Below are 18,850 nucleotides of genomic sequence, written 5' to 3'. Positions count from 1 at the left end.
GGCCCCTGCACCGGCTGGCTTGGCCAGATGGAGGTACCATCTCCCTCTTTAGAACTCGCGATTGTCCCCTTCCTGCTCAAATACTCCTGGGAGCATTTAAAGCCCGTCAAAGTCCCTAGACTTAATTTAATGCTGTTCCATGGCCCCAGCAGCAGGGGGTGCCGACGGGAAGACAGGTCGGCTAACCTGACTTGAACTTGTGTGACTTTTCACTCAGCAACACTAAACGGAGGACTGAAAGGAGGCGTCTTCTTATTTACTTCCCACTGCAGTCTCAGCCCCCATTGGTTCTATTTATAATCTAACCATTAATTCTCTTAGGGACGGAGTCTGATCACAACTGCTTATTGAGACAAAAGACAAAATGCTCGCCGGTACGGTCAATGTCCTCTAAAAAGAGACCCCAACACCACATCCAGCTCTGGCATGTTATGGGCTAAATTATGCCCCCAAATCTGTCTGTTGAAGCCCTCACCCCCAGTGCCCCAGAATATGACTGTATTCGGAGATGTGGCCTTTGAAGAGGAAAAGTCAGTCAAAATGAGGTCACTGGGGTGGGCACCAATCCAGCGTTGCCAGTATCCTTATATGACGAGGAGATGAGGACACAGAGAAACACCAGGGCAGAAGCACACACAGAGAAGCCCCTGCAAGGAGTCAGCAGGGGGACAGCTGTCCACAAGCCAAAGACAGAAGCCTCAGGAGAAACCAACTCTAAATTGGATTGAATTTAGTTGTTTTAGAGGAAATGCTATTGTGAATTTCAGAATAATAAACTGTAACTGTGTTGCTTGCACGTACACACCCCGGCTACGCAGAAGCCCCACCTCGCATGTCCCACGCGGTGGCATCCGTGATGGATTGAGGCATCACTATTTATATACAAGTCGTGGCCCTAAAACACTTGAAAATCTGTGAATAGGCATCCCATCCATTCGGTCTGCAGCCTCAGATTGTCTCACAGCACTGCCCTGATGCATGATGCAAGGGTGACTCTCAGCCCCTAGACGCGCGACCGCGGGCGTGGACTTGGTGAGGGTGGGGCCGCATCCACAGGGATGCAGTTTACTCCACGTACCTCTCCCACTTCCTACTCCGTCAGTCAGGAGCAGGCTTCCTTTCTAACTGCCCACGCTGCAGAGAACTGGGCACGTTAATGAGTTCCTGTCTGAAAAATGTCTTGGAGCTCCTCATGAAAGGTGGGGAATAAATCCACGGTGTTCTTCACATTTTGAACTGTTAGAGGAAAGATGGATTCAAGAAACAAACTCTCCTTCCTGCCCTAAAATCTGGAGTGGTTTCCCTGAAGCTGTCATGGCAGGCAGAGCACGGGGGAGTGGGGGTGAGGGAGGTGAGCTGGGGCAATCCCCGCGGACTTGGGGAATGAAACCGCAGGCTGCTTCCCCGGCGTCTGGCCAGACGCCAATCCGCTAAAAGCAAAGAGTAAAGATTCATTCCTCTGCTTGCATTATATCCACACATAAAATTTGGCCCTGTAACTACAGAACAGTGCCAAAGTCTGTTTGGCTCATTTAAATTTTTGTATTTGTTTTAATTAAGCACTAGCAGAATGTCATTTGCACCGGCATATTGACTACCTTTGTAATTAACAGCCCCGAACCAGGGAGATGGGCTTCTTCCACGTTCTCTTAATTAACTGAAATATTTCAAGGACAGAATCAGAATCAGTGATAATTTCTTTAGGGATGCAGAACGTGGGGCTGGGGACTATGCCCTTCATTGGCAAAACCTGTAATTTTTAAAATTCAAGGATTTATCCAGAATATATTTCTGTTTTTATAGTCATTATCGGCAGTAAGAAAGCTTAGCATTAGATATTTCAAGTTAAAAAAGAAATCCTCATTCAATGTGGAAAAAAAAGGTAGAAATTCTAACTTGCTTGAATAGGGTAAATGGCCATAATGATTTAAACTGTTATAAGTCACGTGGGTCACACTGGCCACCTGAGACCCGAAATGCTGGTCCTGGGTCTATTCTCAAGGCTTCCTACAATTAGACAAGGGCCCCACCTCTTTTCCTTTGCCTTTGTGCCTTCTCCCCTAAAACTTCCCAAACCCTCCCAACCTTTAACATATTTAAAGGAATTTGTATTTCCTGTCGGTCTTTTGAGCTGGCAATCACCCGCTGTGTACATGAGCTGCCACTGCCATTAGTCCCAGGGGCAGCTGTGGAGCGCCCCTGCTTCTTCCCACTCTTGTGGGGACATGAGTGCATCTCTTGCATGACTGGCGGGTACAAGCCATGAGTTTGCACTGGTGCTCTGAGCCTCAGGGGAGCCGGACCTTGTCTCTCCACACACAGCCCCAGTCCGACTCTGCTGTGTCTCCATTTAGTCCTGAAGGACAGTAGTTAGGACCTCATTGAACACCATCAGCTGAATACAAAGAAATCAGCCCGTTCACCCACCAAATGCATTCTCCCCACTGGAGCAGCGGAAGGGCACGTGTGCTACGCTAACTCTAAGGGGGCCCGTCGCAAGCTCTCTGGGGAGGCGGTGTTTGGATTCACGTTCTCTGGGCCACATATAAACTCTTGCGATTCAGCAAAAATTTCTCCTTTCGTTTGCTGAGTCGAACAACCTCGTCTTTTTCTCCCTCTTAAGCACCTCAGCTCTGAACTGAATCTTCACAGATGCAAACTGCCAAGTGAAATCCCTTCAATATTAAACTCCTCAACCATCGTCAGGAAGGGGAGCCATTTGCGGTGCTAAGGAAATGGGATTCATTTTAAGTGGAGTAGTCTCACGAATATGCGATCCAGTCCCAAACAATTCAATGAAAGTAGCAGATCTTGTCTTCGTGTGGCCCGTTTCCCCCAGTCAAGACGGGCGGCAGTCAGTGGGGGAGGTGAGAACACGGCCACCCTGAAGTACAGCCTTCAGTCCAGCTGAAACAGGCTGCACGTGCCACCGATTTGTCCATCTGGGGCTTTGTATTTAGGAAATTTTTTCCTGTTTAGGAAGCACTTCCCTGGGGCTTCTCCATCTTCCATCTAATCCCAATTAACGAAGCTCTGGGAACAACCCTTGTCTGCCGGGGTCAGGTCAAAGGCGAAGATGTCAGCACTGCTGTCTCCCACCTTCCCCAGGCATGGGACCGAGTCTCGGCTCAGCGAGGCAGCCAGAGCAGGGCCCCCTCCGGACAGCTCCAAGGGCCGTGGCCCACCGCCTCCCTGGGCCTCCTCCCGCACGTCTGCAGCCTGCCCCCCTTTGGGGAGGACAAGGCCAGGCATTGGAACTCAAGTTATTCTGATTCTGTGGTAAATGATTCTGCATCCAATTCCAACGTCAGGGGTGGAGTGGGGGGGGTCCCACATCAACAAGCAGTTTTCAGACACCGGCTAGGTCTCCTACTATTCAACTTAATCCTGAAGTAGCATCATAACCTGGAGACAGCGTCAGGCCCCACAGACTGAGAGCTCAGTCCCACGAGACTTCCCCGCTGCACCTTGAACTCCAGTCCCAAACCCGAGTCACCTGTGCTCTCGGCTGACCTGCTAAAATCTGGAGGCCCAAGGACCCCTTCCTCGGGTTTGATATGTTTGCTAGAGTGGCCCACAGAACTCAGAGGAATGTTTTACTTACTAGATCACTGGTGTATTATAAAAAGATAGAACTTAGGAACAGCCAGATGGAAAGGACTCATAGGCCAAGGTATGGGGAAAGGACACGGAGCTTCCACGTCCTCCCCTAACAGGCTGCCCTCCTCAGATCCCCCGTGTTCACCAACTGCAAAGCTCCCCAACCTCTATCCTTTGGGCTTCTTGTGGAGGCTTCATTATACAGGCATGCTGCACTAAATCATTGGCAATTGGTGACTGATTCGGCCTCTAGCCCCTCTCCCCTCCCGGAGGTCAGGAGGATGGGACTAAAAGTTCTGACTCTCCAGTCACATGGTTGGGCCCCCTGGCAACCAGCCCCCATCCTTAGGTGCCTTCCAAGTCACCTCACTAATGTAACAAAAGACGTCTTCACTGGTGAAGTTCCCAAGGTTTTAAGAGCTCGGTGCCAGAACCCAGGGTGAAGAGCACATAAATGTTTACCATAAATCAGTGTCACCCGTGACCTGTATTCTTTCCAGTTACTTCAAATTATAGACCTTGGACCTCAATTCTACAGGCTGTCTGGGGTCTGGAGCTTGTACTAAACTTCTGGATTCCAAAGACAGTTATTTTCGTGAAACATCAGTTTCCAGAAATTGAAGTAAGGATATCTCCCTAGGAAACCCTTATTTCTGAATGGTTCTCTTCAGGTTTCTCTCTCTCTCTCTCTTTCTCTCTCTCTCTCACACACACACATACATGCATCATCTGTGGATTATATTTTTGGTTTGTGGATTATTTGAGTCCTAGCGACATCATCTCCTTTATAGCCCCACCGCCAAAGTAATTTCCTAAATTATACGGAAACAATGCTTCTGGTGGTATACCAGATAAGTGGGTGACCTCTTATTTTACTGAAAATATAGATTTGGTTATTATTTCAACAAAAGTGAAAGGCTTTGCCTTAGAAGAATTAAAACTAGAAAGAACCAGAGGACCTCTCCGTAGAGTGGATTACTTTGAGAACCACCAGAACCTTAGAGCTTCCATTCCAGGAATGCACGTGATGGATCTGTGGTCCACTCCCTCCAAAGGCTCGCCGCTGCCCTCAGAGGCAGGACCCTGATGGAGCCACAGCCCTGGAGCTCTCCAGAGCAGGACAGCCCTGCTGATACCAGCATGTCCCTGGTGACTGTGACCAGCACGAATCTCTTCCGAGCCGGAGCCGGAATCATCTGAAAGGCTCTAGCTCGTGTTGATGGGGGCGGCTGTTGGAACACAGGATGGAGTGGCTTGGAGATCCAGTCCTCCCAAAGGCTCAATAACCAACATCTGACTGAAAATGTGAAACCTAACATCTATCAAACTCTGAAGAGTTCACAAAATATTTTCTCAAAAGTGCTCTCTGGGGTCCTGCCAACCATCCTTAACATAAATGTTTATAATTGCTCCCACTTTACACAGAGGAAACCTGAATCTAATTTGAGGTCAAACAACTTTATTACATCAAGAAAAGAGCAGAACCACACACACTTCCTCTGCCTGCAAACTTAACCGTCTTCCTCATAACATGAAGCTGAAAGCTTCGACACTTTGAGATGCTCTAAAGTTAACTGTCAGACCAAACAGGAGGGAAGAGCCAGGGTTCTGTGAACCAGTGGCACAGCCCACTAGTGAGAAGTTGAGGAACAGCAATTGGGAGATGGCTGAGAGCTTCTAGAAGGGAAAGGAGGGGCGTCTACAAGACTCTGCAGGTGCACCGTGATAGGTCTGATTTGACAAAGCTCCCGACAAGGCTGCTTCCATCTCTACATCCAGCCACACGGATCCAAGCCACTGCTCCCCCCACAGCAGGCTGCTTGCTGCCTACCAGCATCTGGCACCCACCTGCCATCACGAGTTTTGAAGCATTAGCTCTTTCAACTTTGCTCTTTGGTGTATAATAAAGCACCTCTTCCTAAGACCGTTCTTTCAACCTTCCAGCTGAACAGCAGGAGAAATGCAGTCACAGAATAACTGAAAATGACAGTTCTTACACCCTTGTGAATTGATCTGGGGACGATCCTTTTGTAATGTCTCACCAGAGAGTTGGCCAATAGCAGAAAGCTGGGGAGGAGCGCTGCCATTATTGGCAGTACTTTGCAACGACAACTCCTTTCCTGAATATTTGAGACTGTCACAACGTCCTTAGTGTCAACACTGAGCCAATCCCGGCCCTGCTGGAATCCCTACAGTCTTCACTTTCCACCCACTCACTTTGATCCAAAGGAAGCAGATGTCAGGAACCACGTCCCCAGCTTCCCTATGAGCTGGTTCCTCCAAGTCACACCGTGTCTAAAGAGGAAACTCTGCATACCGTTTGCACCTGCATCTTTGAACCCTTCCTTTGGAGAGGAGATAAACTCTCCAGAAGACTGCCATGGTTCCTGGCAGAGCTACACTGCTCGTGTGTCCATGAGTCCTGCATCTTGTCAGTATCCATGAGCCTAGCACCTCTTCTCCTTAAAACACAACCAGAATCTTCACTCCCAGTTGTCTTGAGCGGACTCCATCTCAAGTATCGATGCTCTAAATCTTCACTCTGCTCCCAAAGGGATAGCTCGTCAAGCAGACCATTTGCTGCATTTTGGTCCCCATTACCTGCTAATGCAGACCCACTAACACTGCCATGGTGAGCAGAGGTTCCCCTCTTGCTGCTCCACCTCTTACTCACACTCTCCTTCTCCCATGGGCCCTGAGTGCTTTATAAGACATATGTTACTCTAAGAGTGTTAATGGAACTGGTCAGCTTGCAGGCCTGGCTTGTTCAGCCTCCTGGAGCGGGCAGTAGGGGCGACATTCACCCACTCCCTGGCCACACGCGCAGCATCCTGCCTTCTCAGGCTCTGCGTCCCATGAGAGCAAGGGTGGGACTTGCTTGTCCTATGGCCTCAACCTGCCTGCTCCTGTAATGGGGCAGGACCCAGTAGGGCCTTCCCAGGACAGAGTCCCCCTCGTGTCCTTTGCCTGCCTCTTGTCTGTAGAAAAACTTCAGCCTCCTTGGCCGTCCCTGAATTTCAAACAGCAATGTTAATCAGAGGAGTGAGAAAAGGCAGAAAGAATGGGAAACAGTCAAGCAAGACAAAATAATAATAGTTTAGCCATTAAACAAAGTCAAGGAGCTTTAGTTCCTCCTCAAGGACTGTAGATAATATTCTGAGCCTTGTCCTTGGAGCTGTTCTGCAGACCCTGAAACCCCCGCCAGGGGGAAGGAGGTACCTGTGTGCTGCCCCCCAGCACAGGGGCCCCAGAGGGCTTGGAACCAGGAGGCTGGTGGTGTTCACTCCCAATTACCTTCTCACCAACCAGTCAGAAGAATGTTCATGAGCTGATCTCACACCCTGCAACCCTCTCCCTCACCGTCTCTAAAACCCTTTCCCTGAAAGCCAGTGGAGAACTTGGGCCCTTTGAGCGCTTGCTGTCTGGACTCTGCTTGGCACCTGCAGTGAATGCTACACTTTCCTTTGCCACAACCGGGTGTCAGTAGGTTGGCTTTCCTGTGCGCAGGCGAGCGGACCCAAGTTTGGTTCGGTAACACTCCAGCTCAGAGTGGGTTTTCAGAAAACATTTCCTGAACTATCCCTGAATCCAGCTGCCCCATCTGGAAGAGTTCTGAAAACCTGAAGGGCTACAGAGTCCTCTATGGGACCAGTGAGATGATCACACAGAAGACGTCAAAAAGGGCGTGCGGAGGACAGAAACGCCACGCTGCTCCAGCACGGCCAGTCTTGCTGCTTCTGATGACACCTCCAGACGCCGTGGGGCTGCTGTCCAGGAGAGACGAGAGCTAGTTGGGGTGGACGTGGTGCGAGCGGCTCTCAGACCTGCACCTTCGAAACGGAAATCTTGTCATTCTATGACAGTTCAAACCATCGGGATTTCCCAGGCATGGGATGACTTTGAGGACTAAGCCATTGCAAGTGTATGTCACAGGAGCGACTCGAAGAGAGTGGGTGGTTTTATTAGTGAAGACAAAAAAAAGCTTGGGTGTGGAGGGAACTGGCAAGAGCTGACGCCTTTATGATTTTCCCCTGACCTGAGATAGTAGATGTGAGCAATGCTTTGATGACAATAAGGATTTTGTTACCAAGAGTGAAGAACTCCTTCCACGTAAGCCTGTTAGCACCAACTATTACACGTTTGGGGATGGAGTCAGGTCCCCTCCAAGCTGCCATGCACCTGGGACAGGACCAGATGGCTGGTGACAACCCTTCCAGTTTCATAAGGAGAACTAGCCTGAATACCAGAAATCACCTTGTTCCAAATTAACTGGAGTTTTAACCAGTAAGCTGTTAGGAAACAGACACAGTCCCGTGATTGGCCAAGCGCGGTGCCGGGGCAATTCAATCAGTGCTGCAGGGTGTCAGGACCTGGAATTGTAGATCAGAGCCCAGGCTCTCCTCATGAAGAAAATGCTATTTCTTAAAATAATATCAAGAATAACAGTGACAGCAAATGTGCACTGAGGCCCTGAGCAGAGGTGCAACACACCAAGATTGTCGCTACGTGAGAGACGAACTGAGGGTGGTGGTGACACTGTGATGTGTGGCTTTTCTTTCATATTTTTTTATTGCAGTGCAGTCAGTTTACAGTATTGTGTCAATTTCCGGTGCACAGCGTAGTTTCAGTCATACATGTACACACATACTTCTCAGGGGAGACAAAATCACAATAGATGTTGGTTAATGTCTCTATCATTTAAAGGTACAGAAGTACATGTTAGTATCTTATCAGTAAATTGTGTTAATAGGCTAACTATATTGGTACATCCATGCATTGGGGAAAAACCATGAACTTACCATGTTTCCTGCTTCCATCCCAGAAAGGAGAGTCCAGGGCAGACGTGTGAAATCCCCTTGAGTGGCTCCCACTCGCTCTTCTAATTTTTCTTTCACGTGTGGGCAGAGCACGTCTGTGCCGAGCCCACTTCACGGAACCCCGCTCTGAGGGAGTCCCCCTTCCAGGACCCCTCCCGCTGCCTCAGCTGAAACTCAGGGCTCCTTTGCCCACAACTTAGTGACACAGTCATAGTCCTGGTATCTTTGATGACGTTCTCAAGTCACATCAACCACAGCGACACTCGTGATGATGATGGTAGCCTTCTTGGCTTGGGGCTCCCCAGGAACCCATGTCTTGGAGTCAGATGTTTGCGAAGACAGTGGAAGGTTCTGAGAAGGCAAACTCTAACCAGGTAAGAGAAATCGGATCTCTGACAGGGAAGCAAAGGCAATTTGGGGAGCGCTGAGGCTTGCTGGCTCCCCTTCCGTGATTCAGAGCGAATGTCCTGCCCTGTGCACGGCACATGCGTTGTCGAATTGGAGTCATGATGAGATAGAATAAAAGAGAGGGCTCTGCCAGAACACGCTTACCCCCCAGCACCAGGACACCTGGAGGGGCACACCAGGAAGGATGGCTCTGGCGGTCTGGACTGGCTGTGCCCATGCGGGCCCTCGCTTCCACCACCCACTGACCTGTGATGTGTGAACGGAGACACGGAGGGGGAGGGACTTGCACTGGGTCCCCGGTGGCTGCAGGCCAGGGACTGGACGCCATGTCTCCCGCCCCCAACCCAGGGCTCCAGCCACATTCTATTTTATGATTTATCGCTACGTAGGATTGGCTGAAATTTGACAAATCAGCCTCTGCTTCATCCTCACCCAATGTTCCAGTTAACAAGGTCCCAGAATAACTTGGTTACAAGTGGGTTTCCTCAGAAAATTTTACATGACAGTGATTTGAAGGTAGTATAATGAGCTTTTATTAAAGTAAAAAACATTTTTAAAGGTAAAAGTCATTTTTAAAGGTCAAGTGGAAACTTATTTTGTTGCCCATTTGAGAAAGCTATAAAATAAATAACATGAAATTTTATAAAGCATGAGAATAAAGAATTATTCTAAAAGCCCAAATCAGGGGAGGAGAGAAGAAAAATTCAGAAACTCAAATAAATACGAAATTGACTGAATATGCACTTGTATGCCGTATCTACTTGGATGGCAGGATAAATGTCAGTAATACAGAAATTCCAGCCAGATATAGTTTATTCAATTTGACAAAGCTTACAGCTTTCAGTCACATAATGAAAACAAAATTTAGACTAGTCAGGAATTCTCTAAGCTTTCACCAAAGCTGTGAGGGTGGACACCATCGTGCCTTCTTTGGGGCCAGCACACCCCATCTCCCAGTTTTGGCATGTCGCCTGTTGATGGCTCAAGCTGTGAACTTCCTGGGTGTTATGGGTTGAGGTGTGACTTCTGCAAAATTCATATGTTGAAATCCTAACCCCTCAGTATTTCAGAATGTGAACTTATCTAGAAATAGAGTCATTGCAGATGTAATTGGTCAAAATGCGGTCATCAGGGTGGGCCCTACAATTCTGACTTCACACATTCAAGCAAGTCAGGGATACAAACTGGATATCCCACAATTCAATTCAACTCTGACACTCTCCACCCGGAGACAGCACCAGATCCTGCAGGGCAAGGGCTCAGTCCCACAAGTCTGTCCTTCCATCCACTTCGGATGCCAGTCACAAGTCCAGGTTGTCACGTGGGCTTCTGATTGGCTATAGTTTGGAGGTTCCAATAACCCTGTCCTTGGATTCTATTAATTTGCTAAAGCAGCTCACAAAACTCAGGAAGCCAGTTTACTTATTTGATTACTAGTTTGTTACAAAAGATAGTAACTCAGGAATAGCCAGGCGGAAGAGATGCTTAGGGCAAGGTGTGGGGGACGGGCTCGGAGCTCCCACACCCTCTCTGAACACAGCACATTCCTGCATGCTCACCAGCCTGGGAGCTCTCCTTAGGGTTTGTGTGGAGGCCTCATTACACAGGCACAGCTGATCATTGGCCATTGGTGATTTTTCAACCTCCAGCTCCAGGTCAAAGGGTAGGACTGAAAATTCCAACCTTTAATCACATGATCAGGTCCCCTGGGATCCAGCCCCATTCCTAAGTGCTTTCCAAAAGTCACCTCATTAACAAAAGACACCTTTATTGCTCTCATCATTTAGGAAAACCCAAGGGTCTTAGGAGCTCTGCGCAAGAACCAGGGATGAAGACCAAATAGATATTTCTTATTATAAATCCTAACGTCACAGCTGCAATTCAGTATAATCGATGTGCTTATAAAAAGATACATTATTTACGCGTAGACAGACACGCATGGTGGAAAGGTGAAGTGGAGAGACCGCAAGACAAGGAAAGGGAACAGATCTGTCCTCACAGCCCTCAGGCGGAATCGACTCCCTTTGAACACTTGAGGTCAGATTTCCAGCTCCCAGACTGTGGGCAATACCTGTCAGTAATTTAAGCCACACACCTTGTTAAGGAACCTTGTTAAGGTTCCCCGGTGATCTGCCACGCCCCGCGCTGCCCTTGCCAGCAGAGAACAGCTGCTCTGCCCAAGGAAGCGCCCCCTGGGGACGATCGGTGGGAAAGACTGGTTGCTGTAAGGACTGGGAGGCCTGCCTGCCCACCCGCCCACCTCCAACATGGTAACTCAGAGACCACCCAGGGTGAGAGCTCCTCTCGGGGCCCAGCCACCCTGTGAGCCAGCATCTCCCCGGCCAGTCACGCCGCCCCGCCTTCCTGAGAGCCCTACTCCCAGGGCAGACGGTTGTCCCTCAGTCTGTCTCCCCCAGACCCACTCCAGAACAGCCGTAAAACCGCGACTGAGCTGGCTTTGTTAGATTTATGTAGGCACAGCCGCCCTGGAGGGAACCTGCAAGGAACCGGGTCTGAACTCGCTCACAGGATGAGTCCCATGGCCGCCTGGACACCGTCCCGGGTCTGATCCCTAAGGGTTTGGCTGTGACCGGCTCCCTAAGGACAGCCATGAATCAGCAGCTCAAGCAGCTGGAACAGGAAGGACCAGTATTTCTGGCGACTAATAGGGAGGGAGGTGCCTCGGTGCTGGCGGGGCCAGGACCGATGGCTTCCCTCAGCGAGGTTCTGTCAGAGAAGGACGCCGGCTCTCGCTTTAACCTGATACCAGGACGCAGGTGGGAAGCCTCTGACCAACACCAGCAACTGAGGGGCACTGGGGAGCCCCGAGCTCCTCTAATCCTGGGGCGTCACCAACCCCTGCCTTTGCCTGCACCCAGCCCGGCACCTTAGGGAGGACGTGGGGTCCTGGTTCTTTGTACTCGCATGCTGAGCTGCCCGGGGTCTCAGGAAGCGGGGTCCGGGGGCCAGAGGCTGCAAGAGCAGCTGATAGAGTGGTTGGTGATCCGTACTTGAGCCCCGGGGCAGCCTGCTCACCTCTTCTTTCCACACGGGAGCCCCTGAAGCCAAGCCCTCTGGTTCCCGTCTCAAGAATGTGGAAAGAGGAAATGGACGTAAAGACGGTGCGAGAGGATGGTCACCTTCATAACGGTGATGGTTTTCTCAGGATGGTAACATTTCAAAGGATTCTACTCTGCTAGCAACGTTTTTATTAAAGATATTGCTTACCTTGTTTACAATAAGCATGAATCAATTATATGCTCGGAGAAGCAAGAGAAAGCTATTTTCATGGGGGCGAGGGAAGAAAATATATAGGGACCTCCAAGGCCACCGTGGGTGCTGCATGAGACGTGGATTCCCCCAGGCCTGCTCTGCCCCGAGTGGGTGGGTTTTGCCTCCAAAGCCTGCCTCACACTCACGATGGGGGGGATGCCTGGCCGGGGTGGGGCCAGGACGAGGGCACTGGGGCAGGGCTTTAGAGGGTGGGCACAGCAACCGGCACTTCCGGGGCGGGGGGAGGATATACGGCGACAGGCGGGAGGCAGAGGCCCTAGCTCCACGCACTCCCTGTGACTCGAGAGCAGACCCTGCCCAGCGCAGCCTGCGCACTGTGTGCTGCACAGCTCTGGGGGCTGGTCCAGCAAGCAGCATCTTTGTGAACTGCCAGGAACAGAGCGTTTCAGCCCACTGCACCGCACAGCAGAACCGCCAAGGAAAAGAGTGCGGCCAAGCCCTGGACAGACCACACTCTGCCCTCAGGGAGACGAGAGAGCGCGAGGCCAGCTCCTGCAGTCGGCATTGGTCCCCCAGGACGCAGAGCCACTGGCCTGCGTGGACCTTTCTTGTGCCACAGCAGAAGGACCGGGTCTCTCCTAGCAGGGGACAGATAGAGCAGTGGGTTGGCCAGGTGCCATCTGGCGCACACTGAAGCAGCAGAAAGGAGGACACACTGCATCTGAAACGGGGAACAGGGTCCCACACAAGGTGACAGGTCTGCTCGGGCTGTGAGGGGAAGCGCTCCGGGCCCAGGGCCAGTTCTCAAGCAGCCACGAGGGGGTCTAGAGACTAAATGGGTGACACTGCCACTCCCAACAGGGGGGTTCCTCACTTTGTCTCAGGGCAGCCGGCCCCCACCTGGACTGTGCCTGTGACGGCCCTGCCGATGCTCCCCGGCCCCCGTGTGCAGGGGCCCGGTGGGTGATCACAGAGTCACTCAGAGACTAGGTGAGGTGAGGTGAGCTGGCTGCAAGCCCCAGCCAGGCCGGCGGCTAGAGAGAGAGGAGTAATAGCCTGGGGCCTGTGCCGCTCAGGAAGGAGCCGCCTGATCCAAAGGGCCCCATACACCTAACGTCAGTGAAGGCTGGCTCCCGGCTGGGACAGCATGGTAGCAGCTCCTGAGAGGTGGAGCCCCGGTGCCAGGCTCTGGCTCCTGACGCACCAGCCACATGCCTCACCCAGACGTACGAGGCTGGGGCCTCTGAGCACAGGTCCACTGGTGGAGGGGCCGTGCCCCCTGCTGAAAGGCTTCCTGGAGGCCACCTCGCTGACTGTATCCTGGCCCTGGCTTTGCAACCACTGGTAGGATTGGCCCCTGCCTTTTCTGGCACCTCTGGAGCCAAGTGTGGCCCTGGCTCCCTCACTTTGCCCATCACTGGAGTCTGCACACGTCTCCCTCGCTTCCTCTCAGCGCTGGCAGGAGGCTGGGGGAATGGGAGAAAGAGGACCTTGTAAAGGCTTCAGGGCAGACCTTCCTAGCTGACATTTCGCTACCACTGAGAATTTGGCTATCAGAGGTGGGAGGGCGTTTCTAAGGACCGGGAAGCCCGGGTCCAGGACCAAGCGCCCCCAGGGCGGCCAGCAGACCTGCTGCACATTTCCCTCATCTCGGGGAGCAGCACAGCCCTCACTTTCTGCTGCTGGAAGCTGTTCCCCATGCACGGAGGGAAACAGCACCCAAACAGGGAACAAGTCAGCTCTGACACCAAGGAGACAGATGATACGTTGAAATGATGAATTTCTGGTGCCAGCGCAAAATCAAGTAGGAGGGATCATTTATCAAGTTCCCAGCACAGCCCACAATGGAAGGACCTTTGAGGTTTTTGGTTGGTTGATAGGAAAATTGAAACCTTAACCAAGGGTAGGAGATGTTAACTGAGAAACCCATGCTTAGCTAGTGACTGGGATGGCTTGTTTTATCCAAGTGGCGCTCCTCGGCCCTTGTGGTGCCACGTGAAATGTTGGTCATGTTTGCTGGTGTGAGCTGGCACGTCATTTCGTACATTTAGCACAACCTGAGGCTCCCTAAGAAGTGCTGTTCGCTGTGAGCTTAAAAAGCGACACCTGCTTCACAGGCTGCTATTTCCACGGCAGCTCAAAACCAAAGCGAGATCCTAGAAACTGCGGAGACTTCGGAGGGGCTGCTCATGCTCAGCGATCCACCCCATCCTTGGATTCCAGCCCCGTGTCCTCGGACGCCTGCCATCAGGCTTCAGTGACGATGTACCTGGCCCACTGGACTTCTGTGTCTGAGGACAGCGATGTCCCGAGATGGAGTTTTCCCAGCCGGGGCCTCCCTCTGGAGCTGCCTCCATCACTCCCCTGCCCTGGCTGGACCCCATGTCTGTCAATACCCCTCCCCAGGTCGGGACTCTCGGCCTCTTGTTTAACTTGCAATCTGCACCTGAGACACAAAGGTGTGCCTCTTGGTGGTGCCTCGATTCCAACTGCAGAGAAGAGTAAGCACGTGATAAACCTGTGAGTGGTTAAACTGGAAGAGGTTCTGTGATGCAGTTGGACAAACAAGACCCAGGGGGCAGTTACCAGAAGCTCGTGGACTTTCCGTCCTGGGCTCTCTACACAGCTGGCCAACGTCCTCGTTCCTAAAAGCCCAGAGACCCCGCAATGCGCACCATCCCTCGGTGAGCTTGTGCCCAGCCCTGAACAGGCTCAATGAGACGGGGCAGTAACTGCCCTGACGGACTCAAAACCCTCTGTATACAACCACTCTGCAGGCAGGGAACAGAGTTTGTAATCTGCTTTTTGCAGGCCACTTCTGTCTATGTGCTCTGGGCTCTCAAAAACGTCCAGCCTCTGAAAGAACCCCGCCCCGGCTCTCATTAGGTCTGGGGCCCCCTATGGGTATCGTATGTTTGTTTGCAAGATGCCCTCACAACCCAAGGTCACCCCGCTATGACCACTCACCTGTGGGGAGGCACCCACTGCAGGCCTCGGCGTCCCTGAGACCGGGCACGGGCACTGCATCGCGAAGCTGGACAACCACAGAGGCCCTGCCTCCTCCCGTCCCAGCTGGGCCCCCGCCTCGCCGGTGACAAGCTCTCAGCCTCGGCTGCTCCTCAGCCAGCGCCTTCCTTGCCGAGTGGCGCTCCAGCCCCAGGCCGTCTCCCAGCCGCAGCAAGGGGCGCCCTCCCCCCTCCGCACGGAGCAGGAGCCTCACTCGCCCTGAGCACCGAAGCCGGCAGCTTGTCACGGCCCGCGACAAGTCACCAGGCGGCCTAACAGAGCGCCACAGGCTGGCCTCTTGGACAGCGGACGTGTCCTGCCCCCAGCTCAGGAGGCGCGAGTCCCCGCTGCGGCCTCTGAGGCCTGCGAGGGAGGCGCTGCTCCAGGCCGCTCCCCCCGCCCGGGTGGCCGGGGTTCACAGCAGCCTCCCCCGCCGTGGAGCTCTGCCCCGTGCTCAGGTGGAACTCTCCGCGTGTGTGCGCGTGTGCAAAGCCCCCTCTGCAGGACGCCCACCAAGCTGGATCAGGGCTGCCCTGACGAGCTGGTTCTACCTGGATCACCTCTCTGAAGACCCTGCGTCCAGCGCAGGCTACCCTCTGACGCGCTGGGGGCTGTGGTCCAGCACACCTTTTCTGGGAAGTGGGGACACAGTTCCACCCGCAGCACCTGGTGCAGGGCGAGGTGAGCGAGGGCCCCACACCCAGGCTGCACAGACACAGGTCGCTCCTGCCTGGTGTCCTGGTGACCTCACTAGCCCGGCCCCAGCAACAGCCCTGCTGCTGGTTTTAATATGAGCCCTGAGAAGGCAGCCCCACCCGCCCTCGTTGGCCCAGTCCACGAGGAACCCGGCCAGGGACTTCTCAGGGGGACCAAACCCAGGGTGTGCTCAGAGCCTCTCACCCCTGAGGGCCTGAGGCTTCCTCCTGCCACCTTAAACTGTCACATCTCCTGCCTGCAAGGCAAGCTCTCCCTCAGGAGACAGCACTGTCCCTCGGGCAGTCCCTGGTGACCACCACCTGAGCAGGTCAGTGGTCACACAGACATCTCCGTGTCCAGGCTATGGCTGGTGTGGTCTCCAGCCAGCCCCCTGCTGTACTGGGAAGACTGAAGGACAAGTAAGCGTGAGGTCAATTTGGGTACCAAACACACGCCACGTTCCTTGGTGTGGCCAGTGGGGGAGGAGTGTCGAGGTAACCGGAGGAGACCAAGCACCCTTCCAAGCAGCCAAGCAAAGTCTTCCTGGTGGCACCTCACAGTCCACATGGCCCAGAGGGGACAGCGAACAGAGGAGAAGCACTATGGGCATGTCGGCGCTGAGTCTTTTCCTAGAAACCAGCACAGAAGGGGCGCGGAGGGAAATCAGATCGTGCCACCCCAGAGGAGTTCTTTGGCGCCTCCCACTTAGGGTTCAGTGAGGACCGCGCCCCTCCGAGCATCAGCACAAACGGTCCTGGTCGTCGCAATGATGTTGTGCTAAGGGGCAGGGGCTCTGGGGCAAACGAGCCCCGGAAGTCCAGCGCTGCCCACCCCTCGTGGCATGGTCCTGCTCACGTTCCTTAGCTGCTCTGTCCCTCGGTCTCCTCACCTGGAGAATCTGGACCCCCATAGCTCTGACCTCCCTGAGTGTTACACGGCTCAGGTGAGGTCCTACGTACGGAGGAGGGAGAACAGGGCTGGGCACATAGAAACGCCCCAGAGCTCCGAGCTGTGATGACTACTGAATACCCTTCTTTACACATCAATAATTCAAAATGAGTAGATTTTTAAATTTTATTTTATTTTTATTATCAAATACGCTACAGCCAACATTCAAATCCTCTTGAAAGGAGAATCCATGCGGGCAACCTGCGGTGACCTGGCAGCAGAGCCCTGAGGATGAGCTCCGGGGAGTCACACAGAGTCAAACCCAGGGCCCACCTGCTCTGGCGTTGCCCCCCCCGTGATGCCCTGGTCCCCCTGAGGGCAGGCTGGGAAACGCAGTGCCACCTGGCCCCTACGGACTCCTTCCAACCCTCCATGTCCTCATTTTCCCTCAATCTTTCCATCTCGTTGTTTCACCTTAATGCAAGTCCACGAATGCAGAACTTCCCATGAGACAGCTCTGAGGGTTTATTACTTGTTCTGAGTTTTGCATCCATTTTCTTTCACGGAGTTTTAAGAAATATTTGGGGCCTTGTTTTTCTTTTCATCTCCTTCAATTCAATCTGTTACAGAGATCAAGTTATAACCCTGGTTCCATTCGTGGTTTTACCAGTCCCCGGGGCAGACTGACGGCTGTCTGTTCGAAGCATGGCGAAGACAGCAGCCCTGTAATCTACCTTGACTCAGCGTCCACTTCACTGTCAGCTCCGTGCCCACAGTGTTCGTGGGCAAGCTTCTCCAGGGGGCAGACTCAGAAATGGAAACTGTATTGCATAGAAAAGAACTATAGCCAGAAAAAGAAGTACAAAGAGTGGAACTTCAGGACGCTGACTTTTTTTAAAATTCATTCACTTATTTTAATTGAAGTATAGTTGATGTACAATATATTAGTTTCAGGTACATGGCATAGTGATTCAGTATTTTTATAGGTTATATTCCATTTACAGTTATTATGAGATAGCGGCTAAAACATCCTGTGTTATACAATGTGTCCGTGTTGCTTTTCCATCTTATACGTAGTAATTTGACTTTCTAAGACAGGCTAAGAAGTCCAGATTGGAGAAGGGCAGGCTGGATGGGGACAGCCCTAAGAACCTGGTGCCGCAGGTTCTTAGGGAAATTGCGAGGTGACAGCAGTCATCCTCAGGGCATGGGGCCATCAGCACCCCGGACATTCCTAGCAACTTGGGAGCCTGCAGGGCAAGGACAGGGCAACCAGGCAAACACCACCCATGCTTCGTGTTAGTCTGCGTGGCTGCTATAACAAACGCCACCGACTGGGTGGCTTAAACAACTGAAATGTATTTTCCCACAGCTCTGGGCACCAGCACGGTCAGTGTCTGGGGAGAGGTCTCTGCCCGGCTTGCAGACGGCCTCCACACTGTGCCCTCAGGTGACGTCTTCTGTGTGCCCGCGGGGAAACAGAGGTCCTTCTTCCTCTGCTTACAAGGCCACCCACCCTATTGGATTAGGGCCCCATCCTTTATGAACTCACTGAATCTAATTTCTTCCTAAAGGTCTTTTCCCAAAATACAGTCACGTGGACGCTTTAACTTAGGAATTTTGGAGGGACATATTCAGTCCATAACATTCTTTAAAAAGAAGAGAGATTACAGGAGGAGAAAATGAGTGCATTTTGTATGAAACTAATAAGCCCAGAGATATGGGTAATAAGTGGTTAAATATTCATTGAAATGTTTCTGTTTCAATTTTTTCTTTTCAAAGAAACTTGCAAACATAAATTACACATAAATACCTTTTTCTGAAAATCTTGTGCAACTCCTTTTCTGGACATTTGACAGAGAAGATAACTTTCTGTAGGATGTGTGTGCATAGCTTTGGCTGGAGCTCTGAGCTCTGAAGAATATTAAACATTTTAGATATTATTACAGAAACGAACACACTGTGTCTGTTTCACCCATGCTTTCAGCTAGGTGTGCAGCCTGGGGTTTCCATGCATCTTCTCTTGTTGTTCAGCTCAGCAGGCTGGCCAAAGCAAGAGGAACCCTCGCTGGTTCTCCCAAAACAGATAAGAAATCTCTCATGCCATATGTCTGAAGCCAAGACGTAGGTGTGCGCACCCCAGGCCAAGCAGGTGACCCAAATCAGTTCATCCAGAAAACGCAGGAGAACCAACAGCTTCC

This window comes from Vicugna pacos, chromosome 3, assembly GCF_048564905.1.
Source record: "Vicugna pacos chromosome 3, VicPac4, whole genome shotgun sequence".
In the NCBI taxonomy this organism is placed as follows: domain Eukaryota; kingdom Metazoa; phylum Chordata; class Mammalia; order Artiodactyla; family Camelidae; genus Vicugna; species Vicugna pacos.
This window is presented reverse-complemented; position numbering follows the sequence as displayed.